Source organism: Coturnix japonica, chromosome 5 (genome assembly GCF_054131305.1).
Source record: "Coturnix japonica strain WE chromosome 5, WE-NBRP24, whole genome shotgun sequence".
Lineage (NCBI taxonomy): Eukaryota > Metazoa > Chordata > Aves > Galliformes > Phasianidae > Coturnix > Coturnix japonica.
In genome coordinates, this window is record NC_140667.1 from 44,169,265 (window position 1) to 44,189,674 (window position 20,410).

The 20,410-nt window shown below is 38.1% G+C and overlaps 1 protein-coding gene across 5 annotated transcripts in view; it reads left to right on the forward strand.

Moving 5' to 3' along the window:
* The window catches only part of TUNAR (transmembrane neural differentiation associated intracellular calcium regulator), a 140,383-nt gene that overhangs the window by 33,202 nt on the left and 86,771 nt on the right, over positions 1-20,410 (forward strand). The window lies entirely within an intron of this gene.

Genomic DNA, 20,410 nt, shown 5'->3' on the forward strand with positions numbered 1-20,410 from the left:
CCTTTTGCAATTTTGCATTTGAGTCTCAGTATCACTTGAGGTTGCCAATTTGATGGCAGCATGCATGAGACATTGCCACCCAGCAAGTCTTAACAGGCTAAATCTCAGAGTGACCTGAGTGACACTGACACTCAGTTCACTGTGAATATAAGAAGGGTAAGATGAAACTGGTAGACCTAGTTGTTAACTATCTAGATGAAAGGTTTCTGGAATAATGTTATGTTTTTGGAATGCAAGCATTGTATTTTATTCTACTTATCTGCACTGTTGGTTCCTATCAGCACTTTTGGAGGTAGGATGCAGCTGACAAGTTAAATTACTTGTGTAAGGAAATGGGATTTCTGGATTCACTGCTCTGCCTGGCCAATGTTTGAGGAAGCTCAATTTCCAGTTAAGCCCTTGCTTTCACTGTTGCCAGAAAAATCCCAGTGGAAGGATTAGATGTGTCTGAGGGATGTGAACAGGGAAATGTGTGAACTTGTAGGGCATCCTGCTCTAAATTATGATTGTTGGTTTAATTATTTACTTTTTAAAAAATTGTTCTTTGCAAGCCATGGAAAAGATCAGTCAGTAGGGAACTACAGCGTGTTCTTCTGAATGCTTGTCCTTTTCCTTAAATATTCAAACCAAGGAACCCCTCCAACCATTTGTAGGTCCTTTGTGCACTTCAGTGCCCTCTGGGAAGCGTAGCTTTGTGGGCTGAGGAGCATGCTCCCTGGATGCTAACGTTGTCATTATCTGACTTTAGAATTTTCCATCCATCCTCCAATGTCTGCATCCATCCACCTGTTGTGAAGTGACACAGCACAGATTGGAAAATGCTGTGGACTAATAATATATCTTTGTATACTTGAAGGTTGTAGGTTTATTTTTGAAGGCATCTTTGTCATGTTCGTGAGTTGAATTGCACACAGACAGAGGTAGTAATTTGGAGTCCCAAATATTATCTCAAATTTAACCCACCTTCTGTAGCATTTTCTGCCCAAATTATGGGATATTTGAGCCTTAAGTTCAGATACTAGCCTTTGGTCAAAAACACTTGTGGATCTCCCTTGTGTTATTTCAGAATACTAATAACACACAGAGAACAAGAGAGAGAAAAGGCATCAGCCTTTACTTGATAGTCTTCTCTGTATTTTCACTACTGTTTAACACTTACCCAGCATTGGATCAGCCCTTGCTTAGGGCCCTTCCACTTCAGTGCACTTGTAGCATGATGCCTCATGCAATGGAAATATCTGGGCAATAGGCACCGAGCCAGGGTGCTTCTTCACCAAAGCTGTCATGATCCTATCTGTTTATGTGTTGCCATGGGGACACCACTTATTTTCTTCACATATATATATCTGGGCAATATATGGTGTAAGCAGGTATAGCTTCAGATGGTTGACATTTAAAGTAAACTGATTACAAAACTATTTTCATTTTCTCTGCTCGGCAATTTAAGACATTATTTATATTTCTGTTATAAAAGCTCCTGGCAAAAACTGTCTAGGACTGTGACTCCAAAACCTAGAGACTAAACAATTACTTCAGCAAAGATTTCAGTGTGCCATCTGACATGCTGCAAATTGCCCAGCGTATATAATCCTATTAATGGAAGTGGGAAATGAGATCCTTTTATGCTCAGAATCAACAAATGCTGCAGACCAAACTTTGCTTATCTCGAACAGCTAAGTAGCACAGAGAACTGAATCTGATGGTTGGATCCTTGACTCACCAAGTAAACACAGATAATCCCACATACTCTGAAACTGACAGAGTGAAATCTTGCTGCTGCCTTTCATTAAAGAATCACTAAAATCTATTTGTTTCCCTTCCACAACCCCAGGCCTGCTTGCATTTTCTTTTCATGCTAAAATATCCTTTGTGTTTCAGTATTACCAACAGTATCCTATTAGCCCAATTCACGTAAAGGTTTCTTCTTCTGTTTTCACCTCTACGTAAATGAGACCCTTCTCTGTCATGAGCACTATTACGTTTCAGGAAATAATATTCCAATATTCCTTCAAGAAACTATGTATAAAAAAAATTACTAATGAGGTCACAATGTCAGACCTTCAGAATTTCAGAAACAATAACTGTAGATGCCCAATGCAATCTCTCTCAAGCACGACTGTGCGCTTTTGCCGCTATCCAGTGTTCATTTAATTTTGTACTAAGAGAAACAAAAACTTGTGTTTTTGTTGTTGTTGTTGTTGTTTTTTTTTTTTTCCTCATTTAATAAGGATTTGCTTGTATTACCTCTAATAGATTTTGAAACGATCAATTTCTTATTTTGTAAGTGTATGACTATCTTCCATTTCTGCTAAGGGCATTATGGTTAGAAACACAAAGCTCCCTGTGGACAAGCCTCAGAATGAAATGACACACCTTGCTGCTTGGAGACAGCAAAGAACCAGTGAGAGATGGTGATTTTGACTTCTGCCTCCAACAGACACAGGCACTGGTGTTCTCAGCATGTCTCAGCTATCTTCTCATTTCCTTGGCCTGAACTTTTCATTCTCTTTCAGTCACTCATCCCAAACCTGCCTCACTTCTGTACCAATCCAAAGCTCCTAAAGCATTTTTAGGGAGGTTTTTTATGCTGTGTCCCCCTGACTCCATACAATTTTTGGTATTATTGTTTCACAATTGATATTTACAGGTGTCAAAAGTTAAATGGAATGTTTGGACTCATTCACTGTTTCGTGCTGTTGTCTTCCCCTAGGAAGTAAGCATTTGTAAAAGTTAAACTAAGCTACTGTTACCTTTTCTACTTCAAAATCAAAGTAAAATGCATAACAATCTGGGTGGTAGACTTGTTTGTTACCTTAGATGTTTGATAAGCCAAATGGTGTCTTTGTCACTAGGGAATATACAGAGAATCATAATTTGGGTTCAAAAGAACCTCCAGAGGTCATCCACTCCAGTCTTCTGTGCAAAGTAGATCTAGCTAGAACAGGTTGCTCAAGGTCATGTCCAGTCATCATCCTGCTCACATTAAAGCCAGATTGCTCCAGAATTTCTGGGACACCCCAGGCTTTCTGAAGAGTTACCTGCTACTCTCTGCTTTGGTGGGGTGAAACAGTATGCCTCAGTGGGGTTTAGTGAAGATACAGGGGGGTAAAACAGACAAACGCAGGAAAGACTATACTGCAGTTTGCTTTTGGAGAAAAAAAGACAAGACTAAATCCTAAATAAATGAAGAAAAAACTGGTTGCCATCCCTACTTTTGTTGCATGTGTGTGTGTTTGTTTTTTGGTAGTTGCTGTGTGTTTTAAAATGCTGAGCTTGTAGAATGTGGAAGTAAACCTAATAGGTCAGAAATAATTGCTGAGGAATTTCATACCCTTCCCAGAAAACTTCCCTCTGAACTGCTACTGCACACTGCACACAGCGCGTATTTATTCTGAAGAGAACCCACAGTGTTTCTAATGCCTTTTGTTGCATGTGCTGTGCATCTCCCGTGGTGTGATGTAATGCAACATGGCATGTGGTGTTATAAATAGAATGATGAGATCTCGCAAAAACCTGCCTAGCAGGCAAATACAGTCTCTTTTTTTTTTTTTTCCTTTTTTTTTTTTTTCTCTGCCAAGACGTACCTTCTTCTCTTGCACCCTCTTGCTCAGGTTCCTGATGAGTGGCTGGGTTGGAATAGCTTTTCCTCCCAAATTCCTTTTGTTTTTCAGCAGCGCTGCAAAACATTCATGAGGGCAGTGTCTTTCTTCCATCAGCTCCCGCCTCTCCTTTCATCTGTGTCTATGCATTTCTAATTTGCTCGGTGCTATGGGCAAGATGTTAATTTTAGTAACCTTGTGTAATTACTCTGAAGTCAATGGAGTTAATGCTTGCATACAACACTTCTCCAATGAGAATCTGGGTTTATGTTGTCTCAACGTATTGAACGTAACAAAACCAAACCTTCCAGTAAATTCAATCCTCAACCTCTGTGGCTTTCGTGGCAATGCCACTGGTGGAATAATATTCAGACAAGGTTTTAAAATAGGCTATAGCGTCAGAGTTACTGACGTGACCATGTGTGAGCAGTTCCCTGGGCTTTCTGGCAGTGATACTGCTCTGCAATTTCATGGTCCCCAGCCTGTACTGTGCTCTCTGCAAGAGTGCTGGGTTACTATATTTATACTCTACAGTTACAAATACTGCTTCACCAGCATTTATTTCTAGAACTGTTTGGGTTTCCAGGCAAGCTTCTCCTCTGAGTCCCAAACCAAGAATAGTGCCTTCTAGCTGTATCTTGTATGAGTTGAAGGTCATATATTAATTGCCTGCTAATAGGCATTAGTGTGAAACATCTAATTGGGACTAACTGGGAGTCTCTCTTATATTTGTCTGCTAAAATATATATATATATATATATATATATATATATATATATAAAATATAAATAGATAAATAAATAAATAACTGAAGTATTTCATAGGGGAGAGACTGCACGATGCTTCACTTTGTTCCTGAAGTACAAAGAGGAACAAATGCAGCCAAAAAATAACAGGCTTGTTTAAACCTTCCAACTGATAGTGAGTCCATACAGAAGAAAACATTAACCAGGCAAGATGTTAGCACATGAATGCTGCATTGAGTTGAAACTCCACACATTGTGTTTGGCTCAGTAATTTAAGCAAAACAAAACAGATTCTGCCTAAAGCAACACAGCCCTTGTTAAATTTCACAACTCATGAAACATTTGCAATGCTATAGTGTTACAAATTAAAAGCATGTTTATATGCATGATTAGATGCATATCACAGAATAGTAAGGTCTTTTTCTTTACTCTTTCCAGTTATGCTGAAAATTGATCTTTTATTAAACTTTATCTTCTGTTGTGTAATTTTTCCTCAAGTTTTGAATATTTCACATCCCCATTTAGATCTGCTGCACGTCTTGTTTTCTTTTTGTTTTCTTTAACTGTTGTTCTCTGCATCAGGATTTCTTCTCTCTTTATTTGTTCTCATCCACTTGAAAGAATTTATTTTTATCCATGGTAGAGAAAAGCAGTTTGACAAAGTAATGAAAACAAATGTTGCTCAGTCTTCCATCATAGAATATTTTTCTTCTACCAACTGTTGTGCATCTACCTACAGCCTTTGCGCTCCTCAGACACATGAATATACCAGGGTCTGCAATCCAAAACACAGAAGTTCAGGACTTCTGCAACTTTTTAGCATATAGTCAGGAAGTAAGATAAGTTCAGGGCTCTCTGATGCTTTCTGAAGAGCAGAATCAAGTGTTACAATGCTTGAATACTTTGGTCTTTGATTTCCTTTATTGGAAACCAAAATATATCATTAAAAAAATACATGAACCGTAAGAAAGTGTAATTGCTTATAAAACCTACATAAGAGCTCTTAATTACTGATCTTGTTTCTCATTCTTGATGGATAAACATGAAGAGGTGACTAAATAAACCAAGTACATGCTTAGGCGATTTTTGAACATTAAATGTTTAGTTGAATTTTATATTCGTGACATTAAAGCCTGTGCTCAGCTATAAAATGAAATCTGAAGTTAATCATGACTTTAATAACTTCCTGGAGTTGAGGAATGACTTGTAGTAATATGAATAAGTTTTCTATAATTACCCCAAATTTTGTTCTGATAATTGTCTTGTAATAGGGCATAGAGAGCAACAGAAACTCTTACTGGAAAGGTGAGGAGAAACTGAACTCCTCAACTCTGACCTAATCCACTGGTGGAAAGAGTCTGAGATGTCTTAAGGTGCCCCCTCCTTTGCTGTCATCTCTGCTACCAGTTGCATGTAATCATTCAGTAAGCTCATACTACAAAGTGAAGATGCATCTGCAGTTTTTACCATGTTTTTGTGTCAGTCAACTATCCTGTAAAACATTGTTTAAGACAATGAAAGAGCTTTTGCATCTTTAATCAAATCTGATGCTTCCATAGGTTTACTTTTCCATTGTACTCATAAGGGATTCCCTCATATTGAAAATCCAAGCACAGGCTTTTCTGGGGATGAGGGAGAGTGGGAAAAAGCAAGTCATTCCTTATGCTACATTTGTTTGCTTCTCGTATCTTCTGGCTGCAGCGTGATCCTGCAGTAAGTGCCTCCATGACCCCACTGAGAATGCTAAAGAGCTGAAGTTGGAGAGTGCTAAAGAAAGGAATTACCTAAAATTCAGACAATGTGTCTGGGACACTGCAAAATTTAGTAATCCATTCCTAACCCTCTATGTTGCCAGAGACTCTCCAAAGCATAGATATTCCTGGAGGCAGAGCAACTAGGTAGTGAAAGAAAGTAAACTAAAGAACTCAAGGCTGCTGATAAGCAGTGGCTTTTTCATGGTTTTACTTCTGAGCCGCTGAGACAATCAGAAGGGTTGTTGTTTTGTTTGGTTTTGTTTGTTGGTTTTTGCAAAGAAAAGCATTATAAAAGCATTATTGAAAAACTATATAGAGGAGCAGTCTCCTGCCAAATGCTGGCACTAAATCATTGACTCCTGCCTTCCTGTTCCTGGACAGAATCTTTGGGCAGCCTTAGAGCTGCTGTGGGGGAATGGGATGTGCTTTGGTGACACAGTGACAGCAGTGGTGGCAACTGCAGCAGGAACTCTGCATACTTGTGTTTTTGCGAGCCTGTTTGAGAGGCTGGTTGCCTGTGTCTTTGTAGCAACTACCTGTGGCACAGTTGTGCCATGGTTGGTTGCTGTTTTTTTTTCTCTTCATTTTTTCCCCCTCCTATTAATAAAGCTCAAAAAAGATATGATAATAAGTCTCTATGCTTAATAAGACTCTGATCAAATTATGAATATTAAGGACACTTTTCCATACCTCACAACAGTAAGTGATGAACCAGAAACTTCACCATTTATTAAGCCTCAGAGCACATCACAGCTGTGCAGTGCATTTTTTCCCCTCACAAAGCTTGTTTGAGAGCTGTGCTCTGGAATTTGTGTCCAATTCTTTCACAGGTGCGTTTCAGGTTAATGGTCTTACAGCACAACTGAATTCAGCACGTAGTAGATGTTACTTCCCCATGTTTGTCTTGAATACGGGAACAGATGAAACGTGAAGCCAGCAGTGTTCAAAGTCACTCTGATGTCAGACTAACTTTTCTATCAAGACTGTTAAGTGCAACTGAACAAAACACAAATTACTTTCTTTTATTTTTTTGTATTCTCCTGAATTTCTAAAGTTTGTTACTAAATGAAGAGTCAGTTTATCATCCTATAGATTCCTGATGGAAATAATTATCTTCTCTCACCACTGAGAATCAATGCAATAAACTATTCTTGAGATCTATTCTACCAAAGATAGGTGTTTAAAAATGTTCTCTGCATGAGTAATTGTTTTCTGTGTTATCTGAAGAGAGAAATAGATTTACATCCCAGAAACAATTGCAATCTGCTAAAATTGGCCTCTTTCATGAAAGCCAATTAATTTTTTTTCCTGTTTTCCCCATAACAGTTCAGTTTTGATATGGAAACTATCTTGAGTCACAGTGATATGGGGTCAAACTTATCAGAATATATTTTCTGGTCATTCATCATTGTGCTGTGTGGGTCTTGACTTCATTCTCCCTTGCTTCCCCTCACTAGGAACGTGTCATGCCTGCTTATTTTCTTTTTGATTATGATTATTATTTCCTTTTTGCTATAGCTTTCACACTAAATTTGAGTGCAAGCTCTTTAATCTTCTCATCTTTTCCCATGTCAGAAATTTCCCCTTATGCCTGACCGTGCCGCTTTAATATGCTGCGGTTTTGGTGGAAATCAGGGGATTATGGTTTTCATTTGAACAGGAAGCCAGTCAACTTGATGGAGAATTTATATAAGATTTGCCCCTGTAATGATGGTTAGCGGGATAGTTAATCTGAATAATAATGCCTGATCCTGGTAATAAAATGTTCCAGTTCTTGTGCTTATCACTAGTGGTGCTGGGACTATGCCTCCCTTGTTTTTTCAAGAATGGGAGAATGAACGCTGCACTGTTAATTATCTTAATTATCTTAATGCAAGGTTTATTTTGTGTCAATAAACCTGATCATTATAAATAACTTTGAAAAACATGGTTAAATGCTCAGAATTACAGAATACTGCAACAGAAGTTTAAATGTTTTCTTCGTTTCTTTTATGCAAGAAAAGACAAGTTCCAAGTCTTTCTTATGAAAGAAGGAAGAGTGTATAAATAGTAGGGAAGAACACAGTATTTCTATGTTCTTAAGCTCTTGACAAACACAGCAGGGAAAAAAATGAAGCATTAACTTCAAGGACAGAGTGGGCTGGGGGTAAAGCCATTAAAATAGTTGTCATGAGAGATACTTTATCAAAAAGGCAACGAAGTCTGCTGCTCCTGTGTTTGTAACTGTGTGCTTTTTGATAGATGCAACCTTTTGCAATAAATAAATGAATTGCATACACGTCCATAAATATAAATGCCAGATGATTTGTGTGTGGCAAAATAAAGGTGTTTTTTTAGTCAACCTTTTCTGTTTTCAGTAAATATTTGCCTCCTGAAATGTTTGCCATGACATTTAATAATTTAAAACTATTATAACTATGGTGAGCTTACTCTCCAAAAAGCCAGGTTAGACTTAATAAAACCAGGCAGCGAATAGATAAATGATACAAATGAATTCCTATTTGAAGCACAACCTGTGCCAGGAAAGGAGTAGAGCATTCTTCTGGAGTATTTATTTCTGCTTCATTAACTGCTGAGGGAATAGCCTTTGTATGTGCAAGCCAGGGATTTTCTTCTAGATATCTCAAGTAAAAATTGTAGGGCTCTTTTGTGCTTTAACTGTGTTTAAGGCATATGTGTTAAATGTGGTCAAATACTGCTCTGTGTATGTAAAACATACACAAAGAGCACAGCTGCAGTATTTGATAGAGTGAATTCTCAGCTACAAAGCACTATTTCTCAACATAGTTGCCACCATTAGCTATGCATTTTCACCAGCAGTTAACAGGAGTGTGCATGCCATGCTCATAAAAATCTATGCCAATGGAGGCAACCCACAATTTCATAGTCACTGTGGTGGCACCATTGCCGTGAAAATATCCACACAGTCCATTCTTCATCAGCACAAAGAGAGGGATGTCAGAAAGCACAAATCCAGACAATGTGGTGAGTGTGGTAAGATGGTCGAGCCAAGGTTGGCAGTATGCTCCATGGTCTTCAAACTAGCACAGGGCCTGACTCTATCATGTTGCAAGAAAGTTTCTCTTCTCTTGAGGAGGAATGCACTTCTGACTTCTATGAGGAGGGCAATATGTTAATCAGACATCATAAATTGTTTTTGTAACATACTTTATACAATTCTTTATTTAATTGTCCTTAGTATTCCTCTAATACATGTGGACGTGTGCAATTCATCTGACAGGCAGAATACAATTGCTCTAATATTTTTTCTACTTTTAATATATATGCTGCTTCTGCTAAGAAAAGGGTAAATGTGACTAAATTTTAGTGACTAAAGAGAGCTGTATGTATACAGCTTTAGTATGGACAGATCTCAGTATAGAGGCATCAGCATCAAGATCAGGATGGCCCTCTATTTTCATGCTAGCTGTGATGCAACTGTTCTCTCATTTCCAGCAAATCTTGGCTTCTATCACCTCATCTAAATACTTTCACAAGTTTTTCCTTGTTAGGGGTCTTTCAGAGCCACTGTTGACGAAACTGTGTATGTTGAAAACCTCTGCATGAAATATGTTTTATAATTCCTCAAACTCACTTAATGAAACTTGGACCTCATTATATCTTGAATCAATTATCAAGTTTTGAATGCTTATCACTTAAATGTTGATTTCTGAAGTGGTCGTTAAATATAACATGACCTTTGGCCTGTGAGAACTTCCACATATACAAAGCATTCAATGCACTATCTGATTTGTCTTGTCTCACAGTCCGAATTTTTTAATTCATTGCAAGTATTTGAAGCGTTACTGTAAGGTATGAAGAGTCTGTAAGTCAAAACAAATCCAAACCTGTTGAATACACCCAGCTCTTGCTGCCTGTTTCGCTGGTGCTGATGCTGAAGTTGTCGTAGTATGAATATAAATGTGTGAATTGATATGGTATGTTGGTATGTCTGAAATTACTTTTTTTTTTTTCTTTTTTTTTTTTTTTCCCTGTGGTTCATAAAGAATATTCCTCTTGGGCTTACATGCTTGTCTGGTTTCATCAGGTCCAGGGGATATGTAAGAATCTCAGCTGTTATGCCACTTACAACACTAGCTGATATACAGTGGAAGTACAGGTTCTACTGATACTCAGTATGGGCTAAGAGCTGAGTGTCAAGCTTAAATGTATCCACCAAGGGTAGGATTCTAACTTTAAATCTGTGTTTCAGTGACATTACAGTAATGAAATGATTAAAAAAATTCAGACACTATAAAATTCCTCTAACCCAGAAAAGTTCTTCTTTCAGAAACCTTAGCAAACCTCTCTTATCTTCCATTAATTTGTTTAGGGTTATTCCATAGATAAGCAGATCTGTTCTCATTGTATCTTTCTTTCCTGATAGTAGAATATTGGTGGGGTACTGTATCTGATACTACCCCACTTTCACACTTGACACTTTTGTCCACAGTGACTTTGTAGGGCACATGTCAGTTAAATAAGACTTCTAGCTTTTATCTGGTTATCACTGAACAGACATTGATGGAAAGACAATTAGAGACTAAATTCACAGTCTCAGTATTTAACTGTATCCTCTTTTACCTATTAATCTTGGACATCTCTGAAATATTTATCTGGCTTTAGTAAGAATTTTCATGTAGATATTGTTATTTGTATATGTCCTTATTGTAAACTCTAAAATATGTCTTGAAAATATGTGCTATGAAACATTCCCCTAGAAGAAAAACACATATGAATTAAGGGCAAGAATATTCAAAAGAAAAGAAAAAGTGACTAACTAAAACATTTTAAGATATGTTGGGATATTTCAGGAGCTATATTGATGGCAGTAGATCTGCTACTAGATGCTAGGATAAGCTAGAGGTGTTGAATGTTTGGTGCTTACATTGAGATTTTTAGAAATATTGATGCTACGCTGAAACTGGGTCATTACAGATGTTTCTTAAGATGAGGAAGTCAACTCACAGAGTTGGAATGGGAGGCCAGTTTCCCAGATGTTTTAATGTGAGGCTCACTTGGAATTTTCCTGGATTACTACTAGAAATTCACACATATGGTGTAACAGCAAACTTTATCCTGATGCAGTGAGTGGTGGTGGTTCCAGGTAATCTGGAAAACACTGAGATTTGAAACAGAAATTTCTGAGATACATTTGATTGGATACAGTACTGATATAGCTTTGTTTTTTTTTTCCCAGGGAACATAAAATTTCTAGACTCATTAGACAGAAAAATCATTGAAAGTTTGTTTAAAATATAACATGATGAAAGTGGACTCCCCATGAACTGAAACATGCAGTATATTAATCAGCATTGTCAAATGTAAATTTTTTATTCATACCTCAGATTCTGAAGTCACCAAGACTAATTTTTATGTAGACTTCTATTTAGACTAAGCAATTTGACTGATCCTAATGGAGCATATGAAATATTCCTGGAGAAGCTTATCATTCAGTGTTGAGTTTTGGGGAAGCCTACATGATTAGCCTCTAAATACAAAATGCAATCCATCCCAAATATTTTTCTTCAGCCAAACTCAAGCCCGACCTTGCACAATCCCTTGTAATGGGGAGTGAGGGTGATTTACCCCTAGGCAAAAACTCCCACTCCCTGCAGCACTGTGAGATGGGTTCTTGGGGTTGGATAGTGGAGTGTATCAATGCTTCTTGCAGTCCCTCCACACATCATAGCCACTTGGTGGCTCATGCAGCAATGAGTCTGCTCAGCAGCTGGCTGAAATCAGGCAGTGGCCAGGCATGATGGATTGAATCATGATGGAAGTCAGACATGTTCACACAGATAGACAAGTAATTGAAAAGTTTTAAAATAATCCTTTGTTTACAGCTTCTGTTATAAAGAATCAAATGCATCTGAAGGGAATTAGAGAAGCTGTGAAGGAGAAAAGCATCAAATTACCAGTACGAGGAATGATTATGGTAATACATTGCTGGGCTTCTAAGTGTACCCTGTGGGATCTAGATGCTTACAGAACCCTGAGCAAGCTTCTTCTCAGCTAGGTACTCATGTGCCAAACAGCAAACAAACAAACAAACAAATAGAAAAGTCAATAAATCTCTGAACCAAAGATTCTCAGTACTTGCTAACATCAACAACATGATCTCTAAGGTCCCTTCCAACCCGCACGAGACTATGATACTATGATGATCACTAATGCGGAAATTTCTGGGAATACTTGATCACTTGAGAGATTTGCACCAATACTTATTCCCTCAGTCAAAAGTCAGTGAATCGTCCTACCCTCAAACTAACTAACTAACTAAATAAATAAATAAATAAATAAAATAAAATAAAATAATTTTAAAAAAACACCAAACAAACTTATACAGTAAAAGAAAAACTTTAAAAGCATCAAAATACCTTTCCCCTATTTCTCCTGGCTTCTTCAATTAAATACTTTTTCCTAGTTTCAGATTTATTATAAGCTACACCTTAGCTGGCTGCCCAAAGATTTCTGCAGTCTATGGGAACAAGACTTTGCCTGTCTGTCTCAAGGTGAGATGACATGAATGGTGTCCTAGCATCACCTGTTTCCCATTCTTGATTATTGTGGAAGCCAAGATGTCTATCATCCATATCCCCATTGGAAGAATTTAAACCCTGATTTGAATAGCTTAGTTATCTGACCCAGTTAAAGTAGTCCTTGTAAGCTGGTGTATATCTTTGTGAAAATGATGTCATAGGCTAATATTTTGCAACCTTTCCTTCAACTTCACTTCCTTTCAGCGCATAATCTAGGCAATAGATTCCTGTTATTGCTATCTTAATAACACAAAGACCTTGTGATGTACTAATAAATAGCTCTAATTCTTGTTAGGCACAAACACACTTGTTCTGTATTGCTTTAAAGTCACTGCTGGAGGCATGGCAATATGCAATGGTGTGTCATATTGCCACTTTCTTAGATCAAATAAATACCTTCCGTTTTTAGGCAAAAGGCTGCATACTGAATGCCTACAGGAACTCTGCCAGTTTTACAAGTGACCCTGAGCAGCTGGTGGGATAGGTTTCGGCAGAAGCTCTGCTCTTCTTTTGTGGCTCTGGGCTTGGAATGCTCAGTCCAGATGGAATCTGCAAACCATTCAGATGCCAAACTCAAATAAGCTTTTAGTGTGCGTGTGTAAAATAGGACTTTCCTAGATTTGAAAACTGAAAATTTTGGCAGCTTTTCCTGGAAACATTAGAATTTAATACCCCTCCAAAATCAAGCCATTTCTTAAAAGTCATCAGCTCTTTATTTGAAAAATGAGAACTTCTGAGTGTGTCACCTTGAAGTACTGTACTTGTGCTGTGCTTTTGTTGTTGTTTTTAGAAAAGGAAAAAAATATGGCAGCAGAACAGTCATGTAGTTTTTCATCAGACTTTCTGAAATTCAGGCCAAGGCAGACACCTATCAGAAGAAATTCTCGTGGCCCAAATTTTGGTGTGCAAAATGTTTTCTGCAAAGGGATGTAAGAGATATAGGCAATACAACAAACATTATACAGTGTTGATAGTGCTTCTGGAGGTGTATGGATCGTTAGTGTACAGTGAATAAGTAAAAGTCATGTTTGAGTCTCATTCTGCAAGATGCAAGTTCACATGCAGGAAATGGGCTTTTATGACTTTTCTAAACACTCATCCACTGCTGGGGACCTCCATGCCCTGCATAAATGAATAAGCTCTCCCATTGGCATCTTCCAAACTAATCCTGATCATTTAAAAATGCACAAGCTCTAAATGCACACAGGAATACCCCTAAAAGAACAATCTTCAGTAGATCTTGAGGCAGCTGGTATTAGTAAATATTTTATATGCCTCAGTGTACTGATTCAGACTTGACCCTTGCATGCCACATGGAGCTGGATATGAAAGCTACTCATGTAATTTTGTTCTGTTGTCATCTTGGTTTAGAAAGATCATCATTTCTTTGCCAGTATGGTATTGCAAATTGCACCCATGTGTGGGCAGAACCCATTGCAAAGGAGTCGTCTTGGACTAGGTTTGGGATCTGGGCAGCCAAAGGAGAGGCTCTGTTGTGTGTCTTCTGAGGTGCTTGCTCACCACAGCAGCCATGATTGGTATGTGTGATATTGTGACTAGTGGATCTGTGACTATGTGGATTCCACAGTTGGTTGGCCAAACATGAGGGTATTTGTGTGTGGCAGTGCTGCTGAGAAAAGATTGGAGATATGATGAAGTTCTTCAGTTAGGTTAGAGTGGGAGACTTAGGAAAATATTTCTCTGGGAACAAGATGAACACTTAGTCTGAACATTCATCCATTTAGGATTCACTGTAGTTGAAATCTAAGATTTCAGAGCATCTCTGTAGGGATGTGTGCTTACAAATAAGGAATAGAGAGATTTTGTCCCTAAAGTGTGTCTATTATCCCTTTTCTACCATAAAAAAGTGCTTCATGAAGCAAAATATATGTGTTATAAATGTCTTCTGTGGCTGTATTTCTTATATCCTATTTTTCTTTTTCATATAAAATTGTAACAGTTCCCTGCACTCAGGGAAGATTGATTTGCCTGAAAACTACTTGGCTGCTCAGGAGAACCAGTCAGACTGTCTGGTGTAGAAATAACGCTGATGTCCAGGAGAAAAGGGTATGCTCTGCTAATCCGTATAATTACCAAATCCAGTTTTTAGCACAAATAGTAACAACCAAAGCAGAAGTCTGCTTCCATGATCCCTAAGTGCAAATCCAAGCAGCCACTGGCCCATGTGCACTGGTGCAGGAACTCCAGGCATGCCCGGTGATGCTATGTACTTGGGAGCCCTGCTCCAATGACTCCCAAGGCTGCTCTTACAAATCTTTGGCATCCAGTCTTCAAGCGTATCTTGAGGGCCTCCCTTGCATCCCATGCAGACAGGATGCTCCAAAATCGATTCCTTGGCCCCTCAGTGATTCATTTATTTTTGCTGGTGTTATTTCCTTATTTATTTTTGTTAACCTAAAAGCAGATTAGTCCTTATGTACAGTTTGGATGCTTCCAGGGTGGCATTGGCACCTGAGTGTAAACAATCTTGCTTGTCTTGGGGGCAGGACTGTGGTATATGTCACCCTGTTAAACAGTCTCCAACAAGAGTAGAAATTTTAAAAAGGCAATTGTAACTGGAAGCAAATATCAGCCTAATTATTTGTGATAACATCTGTCATGTATTTAAGGCAAGCCTCTGGAACAAGACAACAGTTTGATTATTTCTCCCCCCACCCTTTTCTTTTCTCCCCCTTTTCTCATACTGTTCTTTTGATATTCTTGACTCCTGTGGTCAGAATCAACAAAGACAGAAAAATCCCATGAGAAACATGGGAAGAAAGGTGTAGTTAAAATTTCCTGTTATTACTGAGATTTTTCTGTAGAGTGACTTTTAAAGAGGATTCCCTCAGGCTGACAAAGCTCAGGTATTGTGGTAAATCTCACCTGGATGCGTTCATCCCCGTGTGCACACTGAAGCACTGGCTAGAAGTGGTATGTTTTTGGAACCTTTTTATAATGAAAAGGAGGCCATGCAGTTTTATTGCCACTACCCAGCGAAGCGTGGTTCCATCAGAGCCTTTTATTGGGAGTTTACAAGTGCAGCGTTACAAATGAGTTTGCTGGCAGGGAGCTGACCCCTTGCTGTGGAAAGCAGAAACTAGTTGTATAATTCAAAACATTGACGTCTGGCCTGCTGGGATTTCCACCTGACAAAAGATTCAGTCTGAAAAGGGCTTGAAGCAGATAATAGTGCTACATGCATAACGGCAAACACTGCCTGGCAAGCAAAGCTCAGTAAACACTCACTCACAGCGTCCAGACCATCACATTCCGCTTGGAAGTTTTACCTAATAAGTTCTGCTTTTCAGAGAAAACTTGCTAATCATTTAAAAGTCAGCACAGAGTGCTTGCCATCTGGGGACTGGGACTGGCATAGATGTGTTTGTGCCGTGCTCTGCCAGTGCTGATAAGCCCTGCTCAAAACCGGAGCTTGATACCTCTGCACAGTGAAGCTGCACTTGTCCAGTCCTTCGCTGGCTCAGAAATGAGCAGAGTAGTTTGAAAAGGTCGAAATCAAACATGTTTGCTCTTACAATGTTTGTCCTTTACTTTTAAAGCAAGCTGTTTGAGGAGACAAGTTGAATTTAAGGATTTGGGGGATGTTACTGGCATGACCTTTTTAGTGGAGAAAATACTGGGATGAACAACATCACCCAGCTCGGATACAGAACTGTAAGAAGGGAAAATGTAGGAACTAGAGGGAAACAGTAACAGCAAATGCCTTTCTGGGACAGAGTAAAGAAAGAGGAAAATTTAAATCCAAGCAGCATGAGTAAGAATGGTAGCACAAAATGGGGCTAGCTGTTGGTCGCTTTGTTGATAAGGCTTTGATAAATTCCTGTCACTGATTGACAAAGTAACTCCTGCCCGCTCAGAGACAACCTGTGGATGAAGGCTCTCTATGCCTTCCCTGTGTCTGTCCTTTGGGCTCCAGTGCAATGTCAGATACTGATGGTTGGCATCAGAAATCAACTGTTCATGTTTTCTCACTGAAAAAGGGCATTTGTGACTGGGAGAGTATCACAGAATCATAGAGGAGCTTGGACTGGAACAGACCTTACAGATCATCTGGTTCCATCCGCCCTCACATGGGTCCTTGCCAACCACTAAATCAAGCATTAAATTATGACAACATCAAGTTATAATTATTTATTTTCAACAGTAAGTTGCTTTGTTTTAACATTGAGTGCTTTCTTTTCTTTTCTTTTCTTTTCTCTTCTTTTCTTTTCTCTTCTTTTCTTTTCTCTTCTTTTCTTTTCTTTTCTTTTCTTTTCTTTTCTTTTCTTTTCTTTTCTTTTCTTTTCTTTTCTTTTCTTTTCTTTTCTTTTCTTTTCTTTTCTTTTCTTTTCTTTCCTTTCCTTTCCTTTCCTTTCCTTTCCTTTCCTTTCCTTTCCTTTCCTTTCCTTTCCTTTCCTTTCCTTTCCTTTCCTTTCCTTTCCTTTTCTTTTCTCTTCTTTTCTCTTCTTTTCTCTTCTTTTCTCTTCTTTTCTCTTCTTTTCTTTTCTCTTCTTTTCTTTTCTTTTCTTTTCTTTTCTTTTCTTTTCTTTTCTTTTCTTTTCTTTTCTTTTCTTTTCTTTTCTTTTCTTTTCTTTTCTTTTCTTTTCTTTTCTTTTCTTTTCTTTTCTTTTCTTTTCTTTTCTTTTCTTTTCTTTTCTTTTCTTTTCCTTAGTATTTGGTTTTCTTATTTATTTATTTGCAAAGTCTATTCTGAGCCAGCACAAGATATATATATCTTAAAAGAACATTTTTTAAAAAATGGAAGGAATATATGAAAAAACTTACTTTAAAATTAGTATTTTTTTAAAGTCTTCCAAAGGTAGTTCTTATTTTTGTCTACATTTGGAGACCTCTGGGCAAAGTGTCTGCATGTCTCTACATTTCTATGTGCTGAACAGTACGTGTGAAGCAAGCCTGAGTGTGGCACTGCTGTCTGAATGCCAATGTCTGTATAATTGCTCTTGTGCAAGAGGCAGGGATTTCTCATTTCATACATCAGTAGAAATGCGGCTGTAAATCTGTGAGTACAGATAACCATATCCCAACTTTTATGTTCATTAGCACAGAGAATTTGGATGTTGTCAAGTTTTGCTTTCAAAAGTTTATTCCCAGGTTGTGTGTGGTATAAAACATTTCTTGCAAATGTATTCATGATGGGAGCAGCTTTGGATACAACTAAGGCATTTGCTCAAACTGGCTTTCATGTTGTTGTTTGTAGACAGAAAGCAGCCCTCAGAGCCTCTGGGGCAGTTCTGTCTTTAATGAGCATGCTGGGATGGGATTTGAGCAAAGAATTTGTTTGTTAATTGCATAGAAAATGGATCCTCATTAACGTCATTTTGTTTTACAAAATCTACTCTTGCAGCAGATCTTATCCACAGTTCCTTTTAGATCACACCATGCATTGTATATGTGGACATCATGAATCATCTGCTCTTCCCCAACTTCTGGAGCCTGGTGATGCTTTACATTATTATGGCTGCACTAAACTGCATATTTGCATTCCAAGCCTGGCATATCTCATGGGCAGGAAACATTTGGCAGGTTTTCTGCTTCTAGAAGCAAATACCTGTTTTATTCCTTTAGGTATTGTCAGCAGAGATGTTCCAGGACAGGGAGATCTGTCTGCTGATTGGAAAAGGTCACAAAGTTAATTTCCTGTTCTGCAGGACATATTTGGGTCAGAAGCAGTCTGATATTCTAATTGTTCTCAACTTCATGCAATGCTGTTGTTGTTGTTGTTATTATTATTATTTTGCTTAGTGAAATGATGTTTTATTCCCTGTTTTTTAAATGGAGATAAACACTACTACTACTTCAAGCTGAACTGCCTCTCTATCACACCATCCTCTGCCATGGCTTGAGACCTAGGGATCCCCTTGTTTCTTTCTTGCTGTCTCTGACTTCAGCACCAACAGATCTTGCCACAGACTGTCTTCTCAATAGCTCTTTTCTGGAGCACTGACAGCTTCCAAACTCCTAGCTCCAAAGAAATTAATTTGCCACACTAATTTGACTTATATGAGCTGTCTCTCCTCAGAAACATCACTTTTTCTCTCCCAGCAATCCAGTTCATCTTTAACTTCCATTCAGATAGTTTAGCTTTCGATAAACAGGGAGTAGTGACAAGTGATTCATTCATGCTTGGGGATGTGTTTTTGGAACTTTCTGGAACATATTTAGGAAGATGGTTAATTGTTTTCTGTCTGAAGGGACAGGGTAATCATTCACACTGAGGCATGCAAAGGGGTACTCTGCATGCTTTTTCATGGATCCAACAAAAAATGCTGCAAGAAGGGACCATAAAGAGGTCTGTGGTGTCTGTCTTTTGGAACTAGTAAATAAGACTGTGCCCTAATGAATAGCTGGGGCTGATAAGATTGCAATACTTTGCTTTTGTGTTAATTCCTGGGATTCTTCAACTGCTTCTGAAAACTAATATCACTAATATTCATGCAACCATGCAGATACCTTCTAATATTACTTAGATTTACCCAACCTCACAGAAATATCTTCTGTTCTCTGCCTGTTTCTTATTGTCTCATCTGTATAGTCATAAGATTAAATGACAGTGTGATCTTGGAACCTTCTGTATTTTCAAGGGTCACATAAACATTTGATTATCAAGCAAAATGGATCTCAACTAATGAAAATGGATGCTTTTAAATAAACTCTTTTTTGGGGGAGGGGAGAGCTATGAGAACATTTCAGCTGCTTTTTATTTTCTTTTGAAGTGTACTTGAAACTTTTATCATGCGAAAATAAGCAGCTTTAATAACTTAGGTTATGTCATGTTATTTTCTTAGTTTAAAACGGGAAATACAGCACAGGGGTGGTATGCAAGCAGGAATCTAGAGAATTACACAGTTCTTCAAACCTTGCATCTGCTATGTCAATTTGGATGAAATATCTTATGTTTTGGTTTCCCCATACCTATAATCAGAGTGAGTATTTACCTTAATTAATAAAAACTTTAAGATCAGAATCTTAAATCAAGATCATATTATTGCTTATTGCAAATCAGGTTAATGCACTTGAAAGGACTCATATGCATGCAAGACATTACAAAAGGACTGCTCACATCATTCAAATGAAACACATTAAAAATAGATATCTACTTTTCCCAGTAGTGTGGTAGAATTCAGAGGTGTTTGCAGTACTTTATAGCAAAAATTACATTGCAATTAAAACAAAACTTTATATTCTGGATATTTATATAGCTGGAAGGTTATCACTCTGCTACAGATTATATGGCTCCAAAGGACACCAGGCACTTTGTGTGTTTGTTAAAAGCTAAATTACTAAAGGGAATGGCAAGAGAATGCATTGTTATTACTTGGAAGAGAACCAAGAGCTTACATGATGCCTTGCAACTAGCAAAAAAGCCAAACTCCTGCCCTTGAGATCGTGCAGTATGGTAAATCTGTAGCATGTGGGATATCAGTTCAAACAGAAAGAGTAGAGATGACTTCTATCAGGAAGGTAGGCAGAGCTCTGCTGCACAACAGAAATGAGCTCCAAAGATTTCAGGAAAAGAGATGTTGTGTCTGAGGGACAAGAAAAAATGCTGTAGGTTTTGAATCTACAAAGGGAAGTGGAAGGTGGTCATCAGGGAAGACCTTTAAATTCAGAAATAATGAAGAAGGCAGCTGAGCACAACAGAGTCCTCATCTCTGGAGAACTTCAGGTACAAAGTAGACAAACTGTTGTTTGTTTTAATCTAATAGTTGTACTACATCCTGCCCTTCCGTGTTCTTGGCAACCTCTTG